The sequence below is a fragment of the Phycodurus eques genome, chromosome 4, assembly GCF_024500275.1.
Source record: "Phycodurus eques isolate BA_2022a chromosome 4, UOR_Pequ_1.1, whole genome shotgun sequence".
NCBI classification, from domain to species: domain Eukaryota; kingdom Metazoa; phylum Chordata; class Actinopteri; order Syngnathiformes; family Syngnathidae; genus Phycodurus; species Phycodurus eques.
Window position 1 is genome coordinate 22,249,115 of NC_084528.1, and position 23,838 is coordinate 22,272,952.

A 23,838-nucleotide genomic window follows, 5' to 3' on the forward strand; every position below is an offset into this window, starting at 1 on the left:
ATTTACTATGTATTTATTTATTTATTTGTATTAAATAATTGGTTCATTAACTATGATTAATGTGGAAATAATAAAAGGTAAAAATAATTACTTAATCATCATTTATCATATTTTCCAGACACAACTTTCCCCCCGTAATTTATGAATGACCTGGCCCGTCCTTTCATTTAAAAAATCAAATGTGGTAGTAAATATATCCAAACAGAGACCCCTGCCACCATTAGTGTTCACTCAAGCACCTGTTTTTTTTTTTTTTTTTTTTTCTTAAGACGCAGGGACTTTTGCATTTTATCACCAGTAATGAATTAGGTGAGGAAGATGAATGGTGCTTTGCATGCTTGCATGATAAAGAAAATGCATGTGACAATGGAGCGATAAGGAGTTGATGGATTGCAATTCCGCTTTGGCAAAGTCAACAAAGTCAGAGTCTCGGTACTCGCGCCTCTGGAGACCAAAACAAAACCGCTGATAAATCTGCTGTGATCTATTGTACACCGAAGGGAGTTTTGCTTTTTGATAGCAGTAATCACTTTGAGGTCATTTTTTATGTTTACATATTCCACCCTGTCACCACAAAATCTGGTGATTGACTCAATAAAGCCTGCATTTACGGTTTTCATTTGAACCTATTTTGTTCTGCCCTGTGGCCTTCCTCGCTTATGCGTCATGGACAAAACATGGAATCGGATGTTCTCCAGTGCGAGTCTAAATAAAAATACAGATGAATGGGAAATCTGATATAAGCAGACAGGTCGGACAATCATTGAAATGCGCCAATCGCAGGCGTATAGACAAACAAGCAGATATGTGGTAAATTAAAACAATGGCGAAAGCCCGGAGACCATAAAACAGGTAAAACGGAATGAGAGAACCAGGTCGACCTGGCGACCCGTAGGCATGTGACACAAGCTCATATCTTTACATCCTTTAATTAAACCTTAATTGTTATGATTGTTAAGCTAAAATTCGATATTGACGAGGTACTTTTTGTAGTAGAGAGGGTCCTGGTTTACAATAGAGTTACACTCCTATGGCTAAAACACAAAACCCAAATTTGTAAGTAAGTCGGAACGCAGTGTAGTATATAACTATTCTACACGGTAACTAAATTTGGCTTCTTGTGCCATGTGACCAAGTATTCCTACACCGCTTTGCAAGCTAGTTCATTATGTGCCATCCGTAACCTCAAAACGTCGTATGTCGGGACTGTTGTAAACCCAAGACCCCCTATACCTGGTCAGTCTGGGTTCTTAGCTGGTAAAGTTGTGAAGCAAACCACTTCTGGTTCCTAACTGGTTCTCATAATCATGCCATTAATTTTTGAGGATCCACAGCTAGAAATGGCAAAAGAAAACAAGTGCTAATTTAACAGATGCTAGTTTGCGCTGTGCAAAAGCATGTTAGTCAAAAGTTACTCCTTGAAAGCCTTAATAGTAGCACTGGCCAGTGGGTTAGCAGCCCGTGCTTTTAGCCAATTTGTGATACTAACCACTGCTGGTTCCTCATTGGTTCTCACCATTGTGCCATTAATATTTGAGGCTCCAAGGAAATAATTTAAACACGTTAACAGCTAATCTTTTTTATGCTAAAGTGCTATACCACGTAGTCGCCACTTTGCGGCAGCACTGTGTTTTCCTGCCCTCAGTGTCCTTGAGAATAATCACTACATACCATGAAACCCGTTAAGGTTTGATAGCGTGTCTCGTTTCAACTGGTGTAGTTTTTGTTGTTTCCAGTGACCCCAAACCCCGGAACAAATCAACTCCACGCAGAAAGGACTGAGCTGAGATTCAAACCCAGAACCGTTGACTATGGGGCAGAAAATCCAACCACAGAAATACTGAATAATTATCTTTTTTTTCTTTACCCTGAAACCTTTTCTTGATTCTGGCGACTAATACTCTGCAGTGGAAGAGTGGCAACAGAAGATCCTTAATCAAATTGTTTTGATCGTACCGTATTCATCTGTCAGTGATTCCCAATGCGTTGTATGCAGGCTGCCTCTAGTGCTACGCGAAAGAATCACTGAAATAGTTGTTCAAACTGTACATAATGCTACAGTGGCTTCACCTTTTTTTCCAGAACCAGAACAGTACATCTGTTAAGCGCAGTTCAGTTGTATTTAACTCAGTCAGTATGGTGGCACTTCGAGAGCCAAGTATTTTTGGAGGTGATACTCAGTGTAAAAAGGATGAAGACCACTGATCTATATGATAACAAAAGCCAGCAAAGTAAATATTAGTGGTTCTGTCCAAAAGGAAGTCCCAACAAAGGCGTTTTAAACAAATGGTTGGTGCATGTGTATGCAGCTGTTGTCTGTCTGTAGTTTATTCCTGTGTTGTCCCCCTCACCCCACTACCACCCTTCGGACTGTTGTGTTTGTTTTTCTACTTAAACCTCTGTGTGTTCACGCGCTTGCATCATAGCCTAAATGTGTACTAGTGGCTACAGATCTTCATTATGAAGTATTACAGTGAACCACCGCTATTCGTGGGGGATAGGGACCAAGCCCAGTAATTGATTCCCCTCCTAAAATGATTCATAATTGCCTCTTAATATTTTAAACCATAAATATACCACAAACTTTCAATCTCAGCTCATTACCCTTCAAAATAAATGGTTTACAGATTATTTCATTTCAAAGACTTTCCGTAACTTCTGCTAACAACCCAGGCTATACTTAGCTTCTCTATGACATACCAAGATCTTAGTCTCTCAGTGGTGATGTATTACCTCAACACTTTGCGCCATTTTAGGTGAGATTTTCAGTGAATAGTTAAGGATTTGGCGGCACGGTAGTCGACTGGTTGTCACATCTGCCTCGCAGTTCTGAGGACCCAGGTTCAAACTCCTCACCTGTGTGGAGTTTGCATGTTCTCCCCGTGCCTGCGTGGGTTTTCTCCGGGTACTCCGGTTTCCTCCCATATCCTAAAAACTATGCATGGTAGGTTAACTGAAGACTCTAAATTGGCTGTTGGTGTGAATGTAAATGCGAATGGTTGTTTGTTTATATGTGCCCTGCGATTAGCCGGTGACCAGTTCAGCGTGTACCCCGCCTCTCGCCCAGAGTCAGCTGGGATAGGCTCCAGCACGCCAGCGACCCTAGTGAGGAGAAGCGGCACAGAAAATGGATGGATGGATCGATGGTTGGCAAAGGATTGGTTCCACAGAACAAAACGCAAATAAGTGAATTTGTGAATAGTGAAATTGACTATGCAGGAGTTCAGTATACTAGAGGCCCAGGTTTAGCCCTCGAAGCAAATCCTCAGAATTGTATCCTAATGATTTGGAAGTGCTCCACGGGGATGTTTCAGCTTGAAAGATTTTACACTTTAACTCCACAAGGTTTAACAGCCCGCCTTGCTAAACTGACATATTTATGCGTCTCCAGTTTTCCCTGAATATGCATCGCAGGTTTCAGGATGTGTTGATAAATGTGCTTGTGTGTGTGTTTTTTTTTATGGCACGACTCGTCGGTTTGTGCATGGCCACAGCATCCCGCATAAAACGGTGGGCCAAGTGCCTTGCTGTGAAATGAGCGGCGAACGTCACCGGCCAAGGACTTTATGACTGTGTGGTGTGAGGACGGTGTTTGCACGTTACCACGGTGATGTGCCTGCGAGAAGGGGGAGGAATGGTCCGCGCGTACTGGAAATTACTTTGAAGATAGTCATCCTGTTGGTTGCGCATTTTGGCAGGTGACTTTGTGGATTGCAAGGCCAACAATGACTTTGTCTCTTGGTATGAACCCTTATTCTGAGGTTAACGAGGAAAAAGGAGAGACTGATCTCAGTTCTTCATCTTAACGCTGTGTGTCATTTTCTTTGGCTTTTGGTAGCTTCTTTGAGCGCTTATTTTAAAGGTGGATCAGCCTCAATGAGGTGTGTTAAGAGAAGAAGAGGAATACAAGGGGTGTAAGAAAAGTTCCAGGACTGGTGTCACAAACTACAAATTCTAAGTCTTCCCCTACAGTGTAGGCCAGACAATTAACCAGCATGTATACAAAAAGATCCTGCAGGACAACTCTCTGAGCATCTGACAGTTCCTAGTTGAGAAGAACATGGGCACACTGGAGCAACCTCCCAACTCACCCTACCTAGCTCCATGTGATTTTGTTTCTCCTTTTTCCCAAACTCAAGGGTGTCATTAACGTGACCCGTTTTGCAGATGTGGACAACATCAAGATGGGAGTGAGGAGGGAGGGTTGGAATCCGGGCTCTGGCCTTCCTGAGTAAAGTTTGCTTGTTCGTGGGTTTTCTCAGGGTACTCCAGCTTCCTCCCACATACCAAGCGCATATGTTAGGTTAATTGAAGATGTGTCTGTAAATAGTCTCATTCACCCAGGTCATTTCATTCTCAGGGCATTTAATCAATCATCACTGGACTGTTGTGGTTCTCTTGGAAGATGTTTTGCTTCTCATCTGAGCAGGCTTCATGAATCTGCAAGGATAGTTAGGATAGCTAACCTAGGTGTTGGTGTCGAAACCCAACTATTTATCCTCTAAATTAGAGGCACGCCCCAAACCACAAATGCAATTTTTCTTTTGGGAGGCAAAACGACAGACATTAAGATGTCTTCCAGAGAGACCTCTGCCTGCCAACAGCAGTCGTTGGGTGGAATCACCCTCGTTAATAGTCCATTGAGTTGTTAAAAAATAAAAGAAGTTGTGTAGCCACCTCATGGCTAAATGAGGCCTTTTGTTTGTTATTTGTTAGAGGCTGTTCCAGCACACCCGCGACTGTAGTGAGGATAAGCGGTCTGGAAAATGGATGGATGGATGAATTATTAAGTCTCTTTGGAAGGGTCAAAAGGATGGCATTGTATGTTAATTCAAGACTCCCAATTGCGGGTGGGAGTGGAACACAACTTCTGCAATGAAAAGGGGATCACTGTATTTCCCAAGGAATCTTTTTTAATGAGCAAATCAGAGGGTTTGAGAGCCTTACTGCTTATACATATGGGGGGTACGTGGTAATGTATGCTTTCTAAATAAATTCTTGTGGAGGCATTCACCTTCAGGGTCAGCTTCCATCACTGAAGCCACGAGCCACAAGTAATTGCAAGCAGTTGTGTCAGTGTGTGTGCCGCATGCAGGTCAGATTGCTGAGTCGGTGGGCCTTTGAGACCTTAGCCCTGCACCCCCTTTACGTCCAGGCCTCTTTGTTCTGACTCGGCAATAGCAACAACAGGAGACCACCGGCGAATGACTGGTCTGTGTCTCGCAGTTAGTCTTGATGTCATGCGCTTCACCATGAAGCTTGATGGTGAATCATATTCAGAGGAACTTAACCCTGCACTCGGCACTGTTTTATACTCAATTTTTCTCACATTTTGAAAGCAGTGTGTAAATCATCCAACCATCAGTACAACATTTATGTTAAATACATAGTACAGGGGATCCTCTAAGAGCCAACATAAATACATAGGTTTGCAAAGGGGTGGAAGATTTCTGGTAAATTTCTGGAAAATTTCAAGTTGACATGATACCGCTTTGGCTGCAACTTGAAAGTGGCTCTTTCGATCTGGAACTGGAGACTTCTAGCTGCCAAGTCATTGTCTGAGAAACTCTGGGTAGGGTTGTTATAGTGTAATTAGTGCAGATCAAAATTTATACAACATTTTAAACAGCCTATTTTTTTTTATTTGCAAGAGCAGATCCCAGAGTGTGGTGTAAAAAAAAATACCTGTAAAGACAATACAACCTTTTTAACTCATGGAGGCAGCAGTTAATACACTACAATATGTGTATGTGGACACATCACCAAGCACAAATACCTAATAGCCTCAGACTCCGGACGTTGCCTAAAAGCTGCTGTGTATCTTCACCCAGCCTAGCTGATTGTGTCATGGGCATGGAATAATATAATAAATTATGTCCCCGTTAAACAATTGCAGGTTTTAGGCAAAAAAGAGGATCCTCAGATTTAAAGAAATAAACATAAAATATTTCCTCTTTTTATTCTAAAATCAGCTGTGAGTGAGAACTGTAGAAATTTAACTCTCACTACCTTTACTCCAATTTTTCCATTTCAACTCAGTGCTAGTATATTTTTGCCTGACAGCTTTACGCCATCCTACTTGTTAGGAACCATCTTCGTGCGTTTACCATCTCAAAGCACATCCAGTAGACCAGTTAGCGGCCTGTTAAAAATTTCCTCTGGTCTGCTTTTGAGATTTCCTGTCTTTTCTGTCCCTCTCCGGTCCTTATGTTGGTTCTAAACATACTATACCAGGAAATAAAAGATAGGGAAAAAAAAGAAAACCTTGGATTCTCCAGGCAGTGACGCTCTCAAAATCTGCAAGGCACACAGGAGTCCGCTGCATAGTTTCTCCAACGCAAACCAGATGTCAGGCACTAATGCATGGCAGCATTTTTTTTTTTTTTTTTTTTTTTTACTCAAAGGAAGACAAATGTAGGCCAAAAATGCAGTCAGTGTAAAAATAAATTCACGTTCATTCCACAGATCCCCAAACTTCCTTCATGGTGGTTTGACAGGAAAAGTATGATTTAGAGCTGCTGTGATTATTATTGTTTGACATTGAGACAACAGCATTTTTTGTGCTAATGTATCCCAAGTGTCTTGGGTCAAGTGTGATTATGACAAATGTACTTATTCCAAGTATAAATAAATTAGTGTAATGCTATTTTTCTTCTGGACTCTTAAATCTTTTTAAAGAGGACATATTATGGAAAATTCACTTTTTAATTGTTTGAAGACAAACAATTGGGTCTCTGGAGCACCTGCCTACCCATCAAGTATGAAATTAAACACATTTTATTTGCTTTGTTCTGAAAGTGTCTGATATCAAGCCCTTCTACTCTGCCCCGCCTTTACAAAAGAGTGGTACTAATTTACATGAAAACCTTCCCCACACTGATATTCGCTTCCCTTGACATGATTAGATAGGCTAGCTGAAGATCCAGAGCCACTTTCAAGCAATGGACACTGACGACATTGTCTGAAATATCCACATCCCCTATTGATGTGACATCATGTCAAAGCCAAAAAGTAAGCAGCGCTGCATTGAGTTTTATTGGGTGTACATTTAGTGTTAGCTTCTGATAAGAATACAGTTAAACCCCACTATTTACGAATAGCCAAAAAAAGCAAGTAATAAATAATAGAAGTGAGGACTTACCTTTGGTGTACCCTTGGTCAGAGCATTTAGCTCAATTATGTCATTTCTGCCGAGTCATGTAGTTTTTTTCCTCTCTCTCTAGATGGCTAAAAATTATTTTGTAAAAGGGTTGCGTGTATGTTGAGAGATACAACTTCAGAGCATAATTTCTACTGTTTAAAATATCTGTGATAACAAAATGTGATCACATTAACAAGGATGACCAACAAAATCGTAACAAAGAAAAGCCGATTTAAAAGTCAGTTTTCTGTTATATTTGTTAAGTTGATCATCAAAAGGATGAAGGGAAGGGACAATATGGAAAAAAAGCAATTTTAGAGGGTGCTCAAGAGCTACAATATTTTAAATAATAATTAGGAATCACTTTTACTACAGCAACATTTACATTTTGTCTCAAGTCAACTGTATTAACGCAATACAGTTTTGTAAGGGGGTGGCAGAAAATGACCTCCAATTCTGGAAGGACCAATAAAATCCTTAAAATCAATCCTTTAAATTCAGTTCTTCTGAGCTTCCATAGCATCCTTCAGTTGCACCAAGGTCCCACGACACTTGCAGGTTCATTTAGCGCAAATTACAAAGGACACGGTGGTGTTTTACAGCCGCAGACGGTCATTTTCTTACTGTGTGTTTACGATGTCGTACCTCCGTTGCCTCCCACTCTACCCCAGGTCCTGTTTATTTATTCCGTTTAGGGGTTGAGACAAGAGCCTATCCCAACTGACAAAAAAAAGAGTGGATAGCAGTTAACTTACAGCTAACTTGCTAACAAGTAAACAAGCCATATCTGTGCTTGGGCTGGCTCTCAATATAATAATTTTTTTGCATCAGGATAGTGGCAACTCCATGGCAGTATTGTCATCTTGAATGAAAGATTTCTTCCTGATGTATATTGCTGTGTCCAATAGCATAGATAGAGGAAGCCTGTTCAAGTCAGGTCAGCACCAAGGCGGTGTGAAGACCCCTTTTGGAATCCTTGCGGTTTATATTGTTCTTTCGAGAAATTGAGCGCCTTTATTCAGCCTCAACATGCCCGAAAACTACATTTAAAAAAAATATATTTATGTACTGTACTTTCGGAGTCCTGAACGGTTGTGTATTACCCCTATAAAGTTGGGAGAAAATGTGCCGCCAACACCAGTTTCACCTATCAATGCAAAATTGGGTGAGCATGTCTATCATAAGGCGGCACGGTGGACGACTGGTTAGAGCGTCAGCCTCACAGTTCTGAGGACCCGGGTTCAATCCCTGGCCCCACCTGTGTGGAGTTTGCATGTTCTCCCCGTGCCTGCATGGGTTTTCTCCGGGCACTCCGGTTTCCTCCCACATCCCAAAAACATGCATTAATTGGAGACTCTAAAATTGCCCGTAGGTGTGACTGTGAGTGCGAATGGTTGTTTGTTTGTATGTGCCCTGCGATTGGGTGGCAACCACTTCAGGGTCTACCCCGCCTCCTGCCCGATGACAGCTGGGATAGGCTCCAGCACGCCCGCGACCCTAGTGAGGAGAAGCGGCTCAGAAATGGATGTCTATCATAACAGTACACGTCAAAATCTCAAGGACCCAGGGCCAAAGTTAGACCAAATGTCGGCCATTTTGTTTTTTGGGTGAAATCCATGGCTCATATTTAAACTCCTACTTGGGAATTTGCCCAAGTGACCAATAGGAAGGCGGCACGGTGGACGACTGGTTAGAGCGTCAGCCTCACAGCTCTGAGGACCCGGGTTCAATCCCCGGCCCCGACTGTGTGGAGTTTGCATGTTCACCCCGTGCCTGCGTGGGTTTTCTCCGGGCACTCCGGTTTCATCCCACATCCCAAAAACATGCATAAATTGGAGACTCTAAATTGCCAGTAGGTGTGACTGTGAGTGCGAATGGTTGTCTGTTTGTATGTGCCCTGCGATTGGCTGGCAACCAGTTCAGGGTGTACCCCGCCTCCTGCCCGATGACAGCTGGGAAAGGCTCCAGCACGCCCGCGACCCTAGTGAGGATAAGCGGCTCAGAAAATGGATGGGATGGATGGACCAATAGGAATCAAGTATCATTGATGGCCAATTGCAGGATTACCTTTGTGGTACGTTTTGGACGATCATGTACTTGTTCAATTGCAATGACCAGTGACCATTATGACCGTTTAAATCAAAACACATTGATGAATGATCTCCCCTCATTTCTAATTTCCTCTTGGTCTTGAGATACCACTGTTGGTTCTGTCAAATAATGGGAGGATAAAGGGGCCAGACCCCCTATGCCAAAACTATAACTGACTAATTTCCGAACATTCGATGTGACCTGACAAGCTTTAAGTGTACGTTTCTGCGAGCCATTTGTCACGCTAAGGAGAATGACTGCGCTCATTTGTCCCAGAGAACCAGGCCTCGGTCTCCAAGAAGAAGAATATACACGTAATCCCTAGGACAGTGAGTCATAAACACACGTTCTGAACCATTAAGATCTTTGCGCACTTGACTTTTCCCATTCGTCACCGCATGGAACGTCTTCCACGCTCTTGGAGAAATAAATACAGTATCTCCATTCTTTTCGAAAAAGTAACACGTCAACATTCTTATGTGTGTGTGTTTTTTTGTGGTTGTTTTCTTGACATAATCCTTTATTTTGTATGTGCTCAATCAAGGCCGTCAAATGATATACTCATGTGTCCAGCTCTGAACTTTTTACCCAGCTAAAAGTCAGCCAAAGGAGCTTGACTGTGTTCTGGAAGATGTCCAGGCACCAGACAAGAGCGCAAAGTGATGGTATGTGTTTATCCCAATGTAGCCTTCTTCTCTGTTCTTTTTCATTAAGATATGATTTAAGACCGGCCTTCCGGTTTAAGCTCCTGCTTCAGCCTTGATTTACCTCTGAATGTGCCCGTCTTCAGTTTCCTCGCATTCAGTTTCCTCCCACTGAGATTTCCTTCGTGACTCTTTATAACGTTTGGCTCTTTAAAGAGGGCTTTTGTGAGTCAGTTCGGTGCCAAAACATCCAAGCACTTAAAGGTGATTGAAAGTCTTTTAAAGGAGCTCAATCATAAAAAGGCAAACCTAACCACAAGAACACTAAAAGCTGTGGTGCTTACAGACCGTTATGATATGTCCTGGGCATGGTCTAGGCCTCTTTATGCATCGGGATCGATAATCCTTGTTTCCAGCATGCAGTAGGGTTCAATTCAGTTCAGTGTTTTTCATTGTATCCCTCCATCCATTTTCTATTGTGCTTGACCCTAATGAGGGTCCCAGAAGAGCTGGAGCCTATCACAGCTGACTTTGGGCGAGCGACAGGTTAAATCCCTGACTGGTTGCCAGCCAATGGCAGAGCACATATAGACAATATTTCCATTTTAACGCATCCCAAAACAAAACCTATATCATTGTATTGTGGTTGCAGTATTTCAATATGGTCTACTGTCCACTGATTGGTCACCTGGAAATTGTCACTTCCATGTTGATAATGGAATGTAAAGCACAATTTCACATCAACATTGCACACGGGCAGGTGCCAATGCATGACTGAACGTGCCATTGACTGATTTGACTGCGGATTATCTCTAGCCGTTTTTATGATGATTATGCAAGGTGCTGTCTATTATGAATAACTGACAAGGAATGATTGCCTTACAGTTATTATAGTATGACATGCCTGCATTACGCGCACACATGTTCTAGTCTGCCGTTGAATTATTTGCCTGTGGATTATTTCTAGTCTTTTGTTTTACTTATGTTATGCAAAGTGGTGGTTAGCATTAATAATTGGAGAGAGGAGCGATTGTGTTAATCATGACATGAACATTGTGTGCACATGTAAAGGCCTCTTTATGTTCCCGCACTCGCGCGGCCGACAACGCCCGCATTGCATCACGTGACCGCACACGGCAAAAATTGTTGCTGCGCGTAGAATGCCACGGCGATCATCTCTCGTGATTGGTCCGTTTTAGTCACATGCTGTGATGACCTACTCAGCGTTCCCCTTGGTATCCATGACTTTGAGTGTGTTTGGCTGTAAAAGGTGAGCCCTGTCCAGGTGAGTGACATAGGCATCAGAAAATGAGAGTGTAGCGTTGGTTGGTAGTTGGCTAACCCATGAACCTGTTTGCATGTTGAGTCATGGCCATCGGCAGCTAAAGCATGACTGTTCTTATTACGTGTTTCTTTTCTTATCGTTTGTTACTACGCATGTGCCGTAAACTTTTTTGACTGTGGATTATTTGTAAATTTATATTGCGCAGGTTGGGGGTTAATGACTGGAGGGAGAATCTTTTACATGAATAATATGTCTTGTACATTGTGACCAAGCGTGTCTTGGACTTCTTTTTTTGACTGGATTATTTTCGAGTTTTACTCTCTCTCTTTTATTTCTATTGTGCAATGTGGGGGTTATCGTTAGTAACTGGATAGAGAAGCGATCCATTTAATCATATGACAGGTAAATTGTCACCGTTTGTGACTGAGCGTGTTTTGTTTTTTTTGACTCTGTGGGTATTTCTGGTCGTTCTATTTTTTTCTATTTTTTTTATATTATGCAAAGTGGTGGTTATCAATAACTGGCGAATACTGATCGCACTACAGTAATTATATGAATAAATATGTATATAGTATAAATGTCTACAGATAATAGCGTTGAGATTTTTAGTGGACTTGCTGTGTTTACAAGAGATTTCTCATAATGAAATTCACCCGGCACGCCCATGCTCCATGTTTTGAGTCTGTGGCCTTTTCCCTCAAGCACATGTTGCACTTTGGCCTTGCCACTGCGGCTTCTGGAAAACGAAAAAGCCTCAGCATGTTATTCCTTCCTCGCAACTCTTTAATTTAGCCATGAACCTTGCGACTTCCCGGCTTTTTCTACGTTTTATTTGTTTTCAAATATCCGTCCGTAAAATAGACGAGGAATGCCAAGGCTCAGGGATTAGACGAGTCAATACAATCCCTTCCCAGTTGGCAAACAAGGAAAGGTTCAGGGCCAATCGGAAGAAACCACAAAGCAGCAAGCAGACTGTATGTATGCTGTCACTGAGCAGCATAGCCCCGTCGGTCAGGCCCGGTCCCTCTAGCGAGCCTGTTAATCGCCAGCAGCCAAACTGTTCTTAAACTCTGTTTGATTACAAATGTGTTTACTCCCTGCAGGAACGGGTAAAAAGCCTGGCTGCTCATTCCTCATTCCCTACTGTTGAGTAAAAATAGTCAACCCCCTCTCCACCAAAACGTTTTTTACGAGTAGACAAAGCATCTGACAGCCTGTTGTATCAACAGAGAGATCATCTTGACCGCAACAGGCGTGACTGAGTCTTGCAAAAACACAGCGACTGCAGACATACTGTATCTACTCTCTCACTGACAAAAAGGCAAAGCAGAATGATTTTCTGCAAGGACTGGGGAGTTTCTTTGTTTTGGTGCATGTGACACAAACACAGATCTGTACACAAGCATAATTCGGCAGCTCGGCGATAAAGTGCTGCCTCCATAATTGGAAATACAATCCATGCTTTTACACTTCTTTTTTTTTAATGCAAGTTTGTTTTTTTCTTCTGACACTTGAGCCCAAGTAGCTGCCAGGGAGCCTCTAGTTCTCAGCCTTGTTGCCATGGTGACGCAAAGCCATAGAGGACCGCCCCCTCTAAACAGGCTCATTTCAACGGAACGTACTGTAATTCTTTATACCTCGGCTAATTTGACGAAAGAAAGACATGTAGACCCTTGGGAACAGTTTTTATTGGTGGAAAAATATCCTAATATGTCTCCTTTCAGAGTTACATTTGGTTCGTTGTCACATTTCCACCGAGAGGTTCAGTTCAATTTGTAGAAATGGAAATAATCTACATAGTCAGGAAAATTGAAGTTACCCAGCATCGTATTATGGTACACATAAATACACAAAAGCATCACTGAATTATTAATCAACATCACTGAATTACTAATGAAATGCATATTTAAAACATGAAATAATAATAAAATATTAGTGTGAACCTTGTAGCTATGCATACAGCTTGTCTGAACTTTTTTTCTTAAAATTCAGTACAATACACTATGTTGCTTTTCATGTACAGAACATTTTTTACCTTAATTCCAGTACAATTCAGTTGTATTTAACTCTTTAGTACCATGCTGTACATTTGCATTTAATCTTTTTTTTTTTTGGGTGGGATATTGAACATTTTTCAAGTACAATTAGTATTTTACTTTAATGTACAATACACTTTAATTGAATTAATATTTAATTACAGTTTAAGACTATTTATTTGTTTTGCCTGTCATTGTGGGCTCTATTTTGATCTGCAGTGGAATGCAAAAATTGGCGTATTTTGTTTTTCCTGCAAGTGCGTGTCTGCGACAAGCTGGCCATACCGGCGCAACAAGGGCGGGTCCGCCGACATGCACTCGGCAGATGAGACAATTTGGTGGCAAAAAGATGATCTACACCGAGGCCTGCTAATACCATATCTAACATTTTGGCCCAGCTAGTCTAACACGATTTTGTTGAATTTGGCAGACAGAGTCTGAGCTCCGCGGACATGACTGGTAGATGTAAGATGCACTTCATATGTTAACAGTGGGCATCAAACCCTCTGAATAATTGTCAATATCAATTAATTGAACACATTATCATCATCATCATTGTTTTATTTTTTTAAATCATCCCACTGGCCGCAACGTAGCTATGGGTCGGGGGGCATACGGATGATCGTGGGTGGGGATCGCTACTTAGAACATATTTAAGTCACCAGCGGTTATCACCAGGTCATTCTGTATTTAATAAGGGTATCCGCTCATGTTGTCTGTTGCCACATGGGACAAAAGCAGCGACAATGCTCCAGTCATGCATGGATCACTGCGTCCTCTTCGGCACAGAGATGTCTCCATGCGAGACTCATTGCGCCGCATTTAAAGGGAATGAGAGAAGCCACTTTGATTGGCAGGGAATGAAGTCGGCAGTGTCCACTCCCACAAAGGCGCACTCTTCTTCTTCTTTTCCTTTCGGCTTGTCCCTTTAGGGGTCGCCACAGCGCGTCATCCTTTTCCATGTAAGCCTATCTCCTGCATCCTCCTCTCGAACACCAACTGCCCTCATGTCTTCCCTCACGACATCCATCAACCTTCTCTTTGGTCTTCCTCTAGCTCTCTTGCCTGGCAGCTCCATCCTCATCATCCTTCTACCAGTATACTCTCTATTTCACCTCTGGACGTGTCCAAACCATCGAAGTCTACTCTCTCTAACTTTGTCTCCGAAACATTGAACCTTGGCTGTCCCTCTAATGAGCTCATTTCTAATTTTATCCAACCTGGTCACTCCGAGAGCGAACCTCAACATCTTCCTTTCCGCCACCTCCAGCTCTGCTTCCTGTTGTCTCTTCAGTGCCACTGTCTCTAATCCGTACATCATGGCTGGCCTCACCACTGTTTTATAAACTTTGCCCTTCATCCGAGCAGAGACTCTTCTGTCACATAACACACCTGACACCTTCCTCCACCCGTTCCATCCTGCTTGGACCCGTATCTTCACTTATTGACCACACTCACCATTGCTCTGGACGGTTGACCCCAAGTATTAAAAGTCCTCCACCCTTGCTATCTCTTCTCCCTGTAGCCTCACTCTTCCCCCACCACCCCTCTCATTCATGCACATATATTCTGTCTTACTTCGGCTAATCTTCATTCCTCTGCTTTCCAGTGCTTGCCTCCATCTTTCTAACTGTTCCTCCACCTGCTCCCTGCTTTCACTGCAGATCACAATGTTATCTGCAAACATCATGGTCCACGGGGATTCTATTCTAACCTCATCTGTCAGCCTATTCATCACCACTGCAATCAGGAAGGGGCTCATCCCTGATGCAGTCCCACCAGAAGATACACCAAGTACTCTCCTGCCTGCCTCTCTGATCACCTTGGCTGCAGTGGTCTAGTCTTCTGGAAGCTCCTCCTGTCCACCGAGAGCCTGCCTCACCTCTTCCCGAAATGCTGCACAACACTCGTCCTGTCTCAGCTTCCACCACATGGTTCTGTGCTCTGCCTTTGTCTTCCTAATCTTCCTCCCCACCACCAGATTCATTTTACACACCACCATCCTATGCTGTCTAGCCACAGTCTCCCCTACCACAACCTTACAGTCTGTAACCTCCTTCAGATTACATCGTCTGCACAAGATGTAATCCACCTGCGTGCTTCTACCTCCGCTCTTCTAGGTCACCCTATGTTCCTGCCTCTTCTGGAAAAAAGTGTTCACTAAAGCCATTTGCATCCTTTTTGCGAAGTCTACCACCATCTGTCCCTCCAAGTTCCTTTCCTGGATGCCGTACTTACACATCACTTATTCATCACCCCTATTTCCTTCACCGACATGTCCATTACAATCTGCACCAATCACGACTCTCTCTGTCTAGCATGCTCAGAACTACTTTGTCTAGCTCCTTCCAGAATTTTTCTTTCACCTTTAGGTCACATCGTACCTGTGGGGCATAGCCACTAATCACATTATACATAACATCCTCAATTTCAGGTTTCAGCCTCATCGCTCGATCTGATACTCTTTTCACCTCCAAGACATTCTTAGCCAACTCTTCTTTTAAAATAACCCCGACTCCATTTGTCTTCCCATCTACACAATGGTAAAATTATTTAAACCCTGCCCCTAAACTTGTACCCTTATTGCCTTTCTACATGGTCTCCTGGACACACAATATATTAACCTTTCTCCTAATCATCATGTCAACCAACTCCCGAGATTTTCCTGTCATAGTCCCAACATTCAAAGTCCCCACATTCAGTTCTCGGCTCTGTGCTTTCCTCTTCTCTTTCTGCCGAAGAACCCGCTTTCCACCTCTTCTTCTTCGACTTCGACCTACAGTAGCTGAATTTCCAACGGCGCCGGACGTTGTTAACCCGGGCCACGGCCGGAATTCTTTGGATGAACGCTCATATTTGTTTGGCAAAGTTTTAAGCCGGATGCCCTTTCTGATGCAACCCTCTGCATTTATCCGGGCTTGGTACTGGCCTACAGTTTGCACTGGCTTGTGCCAGCCATACGGCTGCATTCAAAGGCGCACACCACCCTTTTTTTTTTTATTTTATTTTTTATTTTTTTTTTTAAACTTGCGCACGTCTGGAAAATTACTAAAAACGGGTCTCTCCCGGCTTCAAGCAGATTTATGCCACCTGCCACGCCGGATTTACTGCGGTCACGAAAATAGAGCCCTATATGTCACTGGCATTAATAGACGAGCAAAGATACATTATTTGGGGTAAATAATCATTTTCGGACCAATTAGGTAGGTACTGTACAGTTGTTGGGAATCACTGATCTACTCTGAGTTCACCCTAAATCATAATTGTGCACTGAGACGCGTTATGTAAATCCAGCCTAACTCTTTGGAGACTGTGAATTCCCAGTTGATATAATCACATTTGTAGTGAATAAGCAGACTAATGTTCAATGTTCAAACACTTTAGGGAGAAGAAAACCTTATCACCATCTAGCAGAGTCAATCACACTGGCCCATATAGCTGCATTAAATATCTGACTTTCCATCTTGGATGAACTCCCTTGGGGAGCACTGCGCCGAAAGGAATTCTTGATCTTGAGCCCCGTTTTACTGCTGCGATTCTGCAATTAAACTCTGTACGTCGATTTGCGTGGATTCCTCAGCTCTTATTTCCTTGAAAATCGGTCATAGCTCTGGTATTTTACAACGTTCCTCACGCACTCCGAGGTTCTGAGTCACCGCTGGACACGAAGGAAGATGGAGCTTTGCCGGGAAGTTTGCGCATATACAGTAGTTGTAGGAGATCCAAAAAGCCCTGTGAGGCCTGGAATACAGAGTTCACTGTGACTCAGATCCAGCATCTCAAGGGTCACCACACTGAAGACATGGCCAGCCCCCACGCTGCCTTTTTTAAATTTTTTTATTTTTTTTTGGTGGACGGTGGAAGGGGGTCAGGGGCTTGTGCCATCCGGAGTTCATTTACCCCCACATTGGCCACTCCAACTCAAAATGGAAACAGGTCAAAACAAGACCTTTTGTTTTCTAAAGTAACATATTTACGTATCAGGTTTTGAGACGTTCTCATCTGTTGCTCGAGGAGGTTGACGGATACTTAATCGGATGTGATTGTTAGTTATTCTTGCTCTGAGCCACGGCTCTCTGGGAAAACTACAAAAACAAGCCAAGGCTTTGTGGAAGCACTGTGGTGAGAAAAGCCAGCCCTGGGAATGGCCTTGATGGGCCTTTACAGGTACGCCAGGTGTCATAGGTGGAAATAGTCCTGTCACAGGAATTAGGACAAAAAGCTTAATGACGTACTTCTTGTTGAGTTGTACCATTCAAAAGTCGTTCAAATTTGGAGTTCAATCACAAATTTCTGGAAAAATGTGTGTTCGGTTTTCTTTGACTTTGTGTGTGTGTGTGTGTCTGTGTGTGTGTGTGTGTGTGTGTTTGTGATGAACTGTCACTGGCATAAACCTTTATTAATGGTTTAGGCAAAGTCGTAAAGTAAACATATGCTTTTTTCATGATTTCAAAACTCTAACAACATGTCTGCTAAATGCTGTTGTCAAAATATCCCAAGGTACACATCATATTCCTTGTCCTGCTGAAATTAGTCGTCCCTCACTTATTGTGGTTCACTTTTTGTGACTTCACTGTATCGGGGATTTTACATACATATCTAATTTTAGATCGTGGATTTTTTGCTGAATCGCAGGATTTTGCGGTAATTACTTTTCCACATGGACTGTTACTGCAGCGCAATAAGCGTGCACCAGGAAGAAAGTGTGCATAAAAGACAGAGAATGTCCAAAGTTTGGGATCATTTCACACTTAATAAAAGAAGCTAAAGTGCAATGCAAAACACAACTGACTTAAGTTACGCAACTGCACGGTAAACATTGTTAGCTAATTTAATATAGCCCCCAACAGCTAGTTAGAACAAATTGAAATCCCTTTATCAGAGGTCAAGTGTAAACACAGCCACCGGTGCACTTTCAATTGCTTTATTGAACAAAGGTAACAAAATAAACTCAAGCACATATTCACACATGGCCTGCCGTTTGCCACAACTGATGCCGACTCAACACAGAGTGGCTAACAGTTTAGCCACTTAACAGCCAGCCAACTCTACACTTTCATTCGCTGACTCCGATGTAACCTCAACAAGGGAGGTTCAACCTTTTAAAGTCACCCATTCAGTCATAGTCAAGAGACTAAAGTACTGTAGAATGTGAGGATGGCGACCTCAAGTGAACAAAAATAATATCTGCACATCACATTTATATTGTTTTGCTTTAAAATCAATCCATCCATCTATTTTCCGTAACGCTTATCCTCAGCAGGGTCGCGGGCGTGCTGGCACCTATCTCAGCTGACTCTGGGCGAGAGGCGGGGCACACCCTGAACTGGTCGCCAGCCAGTTGCAGCAGTCAGTCGCAGGGCACATAAACAACCATTCACACTCACATTTACACCCACGGGCAATTTAGTCGTTGGTCTGGAACGTAAACCCCACGATGAACGAGGCTTTACTGTAAACAGCAAGCTGAATCTCACCGGAGAGTGTCCGCTGCATCCGGCTTCTTGCTTTTACTTGCGTAAGAAGAATCCAGAGTGTGAAGAAAATAAAGCGAGTGTACATAAAGACAATAAAAGCGATTGAACTCGTGGAAGCAGCAGTTCATACACAGTGTATATTTTGCACCAAGTGCAAATACCTCTCGCTGCAACTGCTTCACCGAGCAATTAGGTACAGTATATGCCGCTTATCAGAAGATAACGCTATTAGTTAACTCTTACCTGTGCATTCCATAAAACTCAGTGCAACTCTGCTTAACGTTCGGCTCATGGGACACGTCGAAACTCCAGAAAATATCTGTCATGTGTGTGTGTGTGTGTGTGTGTGTGTGTGTGTGTGTGTGTGTATGTGTGTGTTCCAGGTTTTGTCTTCCCCTCCCTGTTTCACACACACCTGCTCCTGTGAGCATCTTCACCACCTGTGCCTCGTTCACCCAAATTACTTATTGTATTTAACCTTGTGTCTCATTCCCTCTCGATGCCAGTTCGTTGTACCTTGTCGTCACGTTCCAGCATTCCTTGTCACAGACTCACAGTAAGACTTTGACCCTGTTCCGATTATCAACCTTGCCTCTTTGCCTCATGTTCTTGGATACTGTTGCCTCTCTTGGATTGCCTGCCTGTGTACCGACCTATGCCCGTCTATTAAACCTCTCTTTTTGGAAACTGTCCATTTGTTTGGGAGTCGTGCATTTTTGGGTCCTATCCTCTGTTCCGTTCATGACAATATCAGCCTCTAATGAGCGATCCAATCTCCGCAAAGCTTATTTACATGTTGCATATAAATGAGAAATCCGACCATCTTAACTGCCAGGCAAAAAAGACCAACTAGATTTATCTTGCAAACCCGATAAAAGGACATCAAAGATTATAAAAAATAAAAAATTTGATGAAAGGGGACTTGACCTTTAATATGTACAAAATTCCCACTGTTATGTCACAGTGGAGCGAAAGTGCGGAATGGCTTGCTCACAGACACAATTTTAGAAATAAGCAGATAGAAAGATGGTTGCTTCATTTCACCCTTGCTGGGTGGGCGGGCACGTCAGAGACCCAATTATTTATATATAAGACTGAAGATATTAGTATCCATAATAATATGTCACCTTAAAAGATTGCCACTTACTAGTACGTTTGATAGAGGTTTTAATGATGGCCACAGTAATTCACTCTTTCTTAAAATTTTCGTTTTTATGTATTATCAGCAGCCTTATTTGCTTTAAAAAAATAAAAAATGACAGTAAGTTGTCAGCGCACCTTTCCAGCTCTGTGAGTCACGCTTCTTTTTTTGTTTTCGTATCTGGCGAGCATGTCCCTGCTGCATACCTGGCAGTACTGGCAATGTGGAGATCATGCAAAGTGTTCCAATTTCGACCCAATACAGTGTTGATTTAATCTTGCGGGTCGATGACAGCGCGACTGGGGTTCTCTGATAGACGGAGTGTCAAATGTGTCTAAATTGATTGTTAAAACATCCATCCATCCATTTTCTGAGTCGCTTCTCCTCACTAGGGTCGCGGGCGTGCTGGAGCCTATCCCAGCTGTCATCGGGCAGGAGGCGGGGTACACCCTGAACTGGTTGCCAGCCAATCGCAGGGCACATAGAAACAAACAACCATTTGCACTCACAGTCACACCTACGGGCAATTTAGAGTCTCCAATTCATGCATGTTTTTGGGATGTGGGAGGAAACCGGAGTGCCCGGAGAAAACACACGCAGGCACGGGGAGAACATGCAAACTCCACACAGGCAGGACCGGGGATTGAACCCTGCTCCTCAGAACTGTGAGGCTGATGCTCTAAGCAGTCGGCCACCGTGCCGCCGATTGTTAAAAAAAATGTATTCCAATACCAAGAGTAGTTTGACTAACGTGGCACAGGCTGAGCGCAGATTCCTTTCAGACATGATGTACTACAAATGACTCCAGTCGGTGGTGAAATACAGAACGTTCTGTCCAGTCATGTTGGCCATCATGACGGGAGTCAAATTACAAACAATAACAGGAATCAAGCCAAGGAAAACATCCCTACTCTACAGTGGAGCCACTGAGGTCAAACACAATCCATTCTTCTGATTTGTTTGTAGTTTTCCATAGGAAAAAACATTAAGACAAGGAATCAGTTCTTGGCTTAAACTATCACAGGTGTAAAAAAAGTGAACACTGAAATTAAGACTTGAAGACGATCAAATTTTCAGTCGTATTTGGCAAAAAGACAATGAATGTGAGTCATGTCTCAGGCACAAGTGGCAAAAATTCTCACACTCTGTACTTACAAGTCCAGATACTTGACTGGTAAAAGTTGAAGTACTGATTCAACTCCTTAAGTAAAAGTGTAAAAAAAAAATTGCAGACTGAACTTCATTTTTGCTGTCAATTTTAAACAAAACCCCTTTTGATAACTTGGCAGTTCTGTAAAAAAATGTAAAAAGACAATAATATGAGGGGGTGTAATGGTCCATATATTAAAATTTTCTGGTACAGATTCGTATACGCTAGCTAGCCACACGTGTACTCCATAAACAAATAAGGCTCTGGCTAGCAGATATATTTTTTTTTCAGACTAATCAATTGTTACTGTTGCTCTTGTCTGCTGTATTCCTTTCCAAAAAAGAAGACAACCTATTGATGCACTTTCCTGAAAAGATTTGAGATGATTTTTTTATTTTATTCTGTACAATGAACACCCTAAGGGGAAAGCTAACAAGCCTTGTCGCGAATAGCGAAAACTTGCAAATAATTGACGCTATCCCTGAAAGGGGTTTGTAATTAAATATGGATGTCACAAGATGCCCTTCACATGGATAACATTCAGTTCCTAAAGGCTCTGGATGTAGTGGGGCTGTCCTGGTTGACACACCTCAGCAATATCGTGGACAGTGCCTCTGGATTGGCAGACTGGGGTGGTGGTCCCCCTTTTTAAGAAAGGGGACAGGAGGGTGTGTTCCAACTACAGGGGGATCACACTCTTCAGCCTGCCTGGTAAGGTCTATTCAGGGGTGCTGGAGAGGAGTGTCCATTGGGAAGTCGAATCTCAGATCCAGGAGGAGCAGTGCGGTTTTCATCCGGGCCGTGAAACAGTGGACCAGCTCTACACCCTCAGCAGGGTCCTCAAGGGTGCATGGGAGTTCACCCAACCAGTCTACATGTGTTTTGTGGACTTGGAGAAGGCGTTCTACTGTGTCCCTCGGGGAGTCCTTTGGGGTGTCCTTCGGGAGTACAGGGTACCGAAACCCCTGATACAGACTGTTCGGTCCCTGTACAACCGGTGTCAGAGTTTGGTCCCAATTGCCGGCAGTAATTCGGATTCGTTTCTGGTGAGGATTGGACTCCGCCAAGGCCGCCCTTTGTCACAGATTCTTTTGATAACTTATGGACAGAATGTCTAGGCCAAGGCGTAGATGATGTGGTTCTGTTGGCTCCTTCAAGCCATGAGCTCCAACTCTCACTGGAGTGGTTCGGTTGCTAAAGCTACTGTCCCTGCGATCCGAACTCAGATAAGCGGATGAAAATGGATAGATGGATGGATGTCACAAGATGATACAAAGTTCTTAAAATTGAAATGATAAAGCATCAACACCTTGCATCTAATCATTTAATTCAATTTATGAACCTTATTTTACATAAACGACTGCTTTCAATAATTAAATGATTTAACACAAACAAACCACTTTCACATGAGGATCATCAAGGGAGAAGTAATAACAAACTTTAATTTTCACAAGGTGCACATGCAAGGACTGCCAACAAAAAGCCTCACACAGAAGTGAGACCATTGTTTGATGAAACCTCCCAGCACTTGATTACCATTAAAATTAAGCAGCAGTTCTCATCAGTGGTGCGGTGGCAACGCAGGAGGGTCCGCATCACTTATCGCCGGGCTCCCCTCCAGTCGTGCAGTCATTTAGGCAACCTGATACTGTTGGCGCTCTTTTAAGCCATTGTTCCGCTTCTTCGTCCCATGCCAAATGAACGGTTGCTGTGTTGTTAGACATACCACATGCTGCTCCAGTGTTACATGCTGACAGGATGGACTTGGAGGTGGTCCATGCTGGAAAATAGTGGAGTCCGCCACAAAGTGTGTCCGATTTACATGAAATCTACCACACGTGTTCACAATGTCAGGAGACATGAAAATCTATGACGAACCTATGCTGTGAAACGTACAGGTAGTTGGCTATTTTGGTTTGAAGATGCCATTGTATGGGATTTTTAAACAAGCACCTCACAAGGGAATTCACCCCATCAATGCCAGATCCTCAATGTGCTAGGGCTGTCACTATCAGATCTTTTTAGAATCGATTCTTCTATCGATTATTAGTCGACTATCCAGCAGCCCGCGACCCTAGTGGGGATAAGTGGTAAAGAAAATGGATGGCTGGATGGATGAATAGGCACGGTGTATGACTGGTTAGCACATTGGCCTCACAGTTTTGGGGACTGGGGTTCAAATCCCAGCCCGCCTGTGTGGCGTTTGCATCTTCTCCCCGTTCCTGGGTGGGTTTTCTCCAGGCTCTCCTCAGTCTTTTTTGGCAAGGTTTATCACTGGGCCCACACTACATCCTTCTGCAATAAATGTCTGTGTGAAACAAATTTTTTTGTTTTGTTTTTTGTTTTTTTGGGCCGGTGGAGGTTCGACACAGAAATTTTGCATCAACCTATTTTTGAAGTTGACTTAGCCGAGTTATATTATTTTTTACCAGCTCTCAATCAATGCTCAATTGCAAAATTTATGACTCTTCATCATAGAATGTGATTGGAGCTTGGCGGTGAAGTTTGATGATTTGCGATGAAATACCAAACCTATTACTCGGCACTCCAAGCACTGAAATGGTCAAAATTTAAAGAGGTTACACTTCAACCTTCAACTCATAAGGGAAGTACGGGATCTTCTCCAGATTCAGACAGGGTATATTAAACACTTGCATTCACCACTGATAATCATACTGCACTAATTACAGCACAGATAATCACAGCTCCTCCAAGCTTGATATAGTACATAAGAATCCAAGCCTGATGATAACTGCCAAGTCCCTTAAATTGTATAATCGTTGCTGGATATCGTTGGCTTTCTTTCTACTGCCACCTACTGTATTGGAGGTGCAGTGCTGTTCTCAGACATATTGTAGGGGACATTTTAAGTT

At 42.9% G+C, this 23,838-nt stretch overlaps 1 protein-coding gene across 2 annotated transcripts in view; it reads left to right on the forward strand.

The window, feature by feature from the left end:
• Positions 1–23,838, forward strand: part of fhl3a (four and a half LIM domains 3a) — a 53,375-nt gene that overhangs the window by 18,113 nt on the left and 11,424 nt on the right. The gene's annotated exons all lie outside the window — the stretch shown is intronic.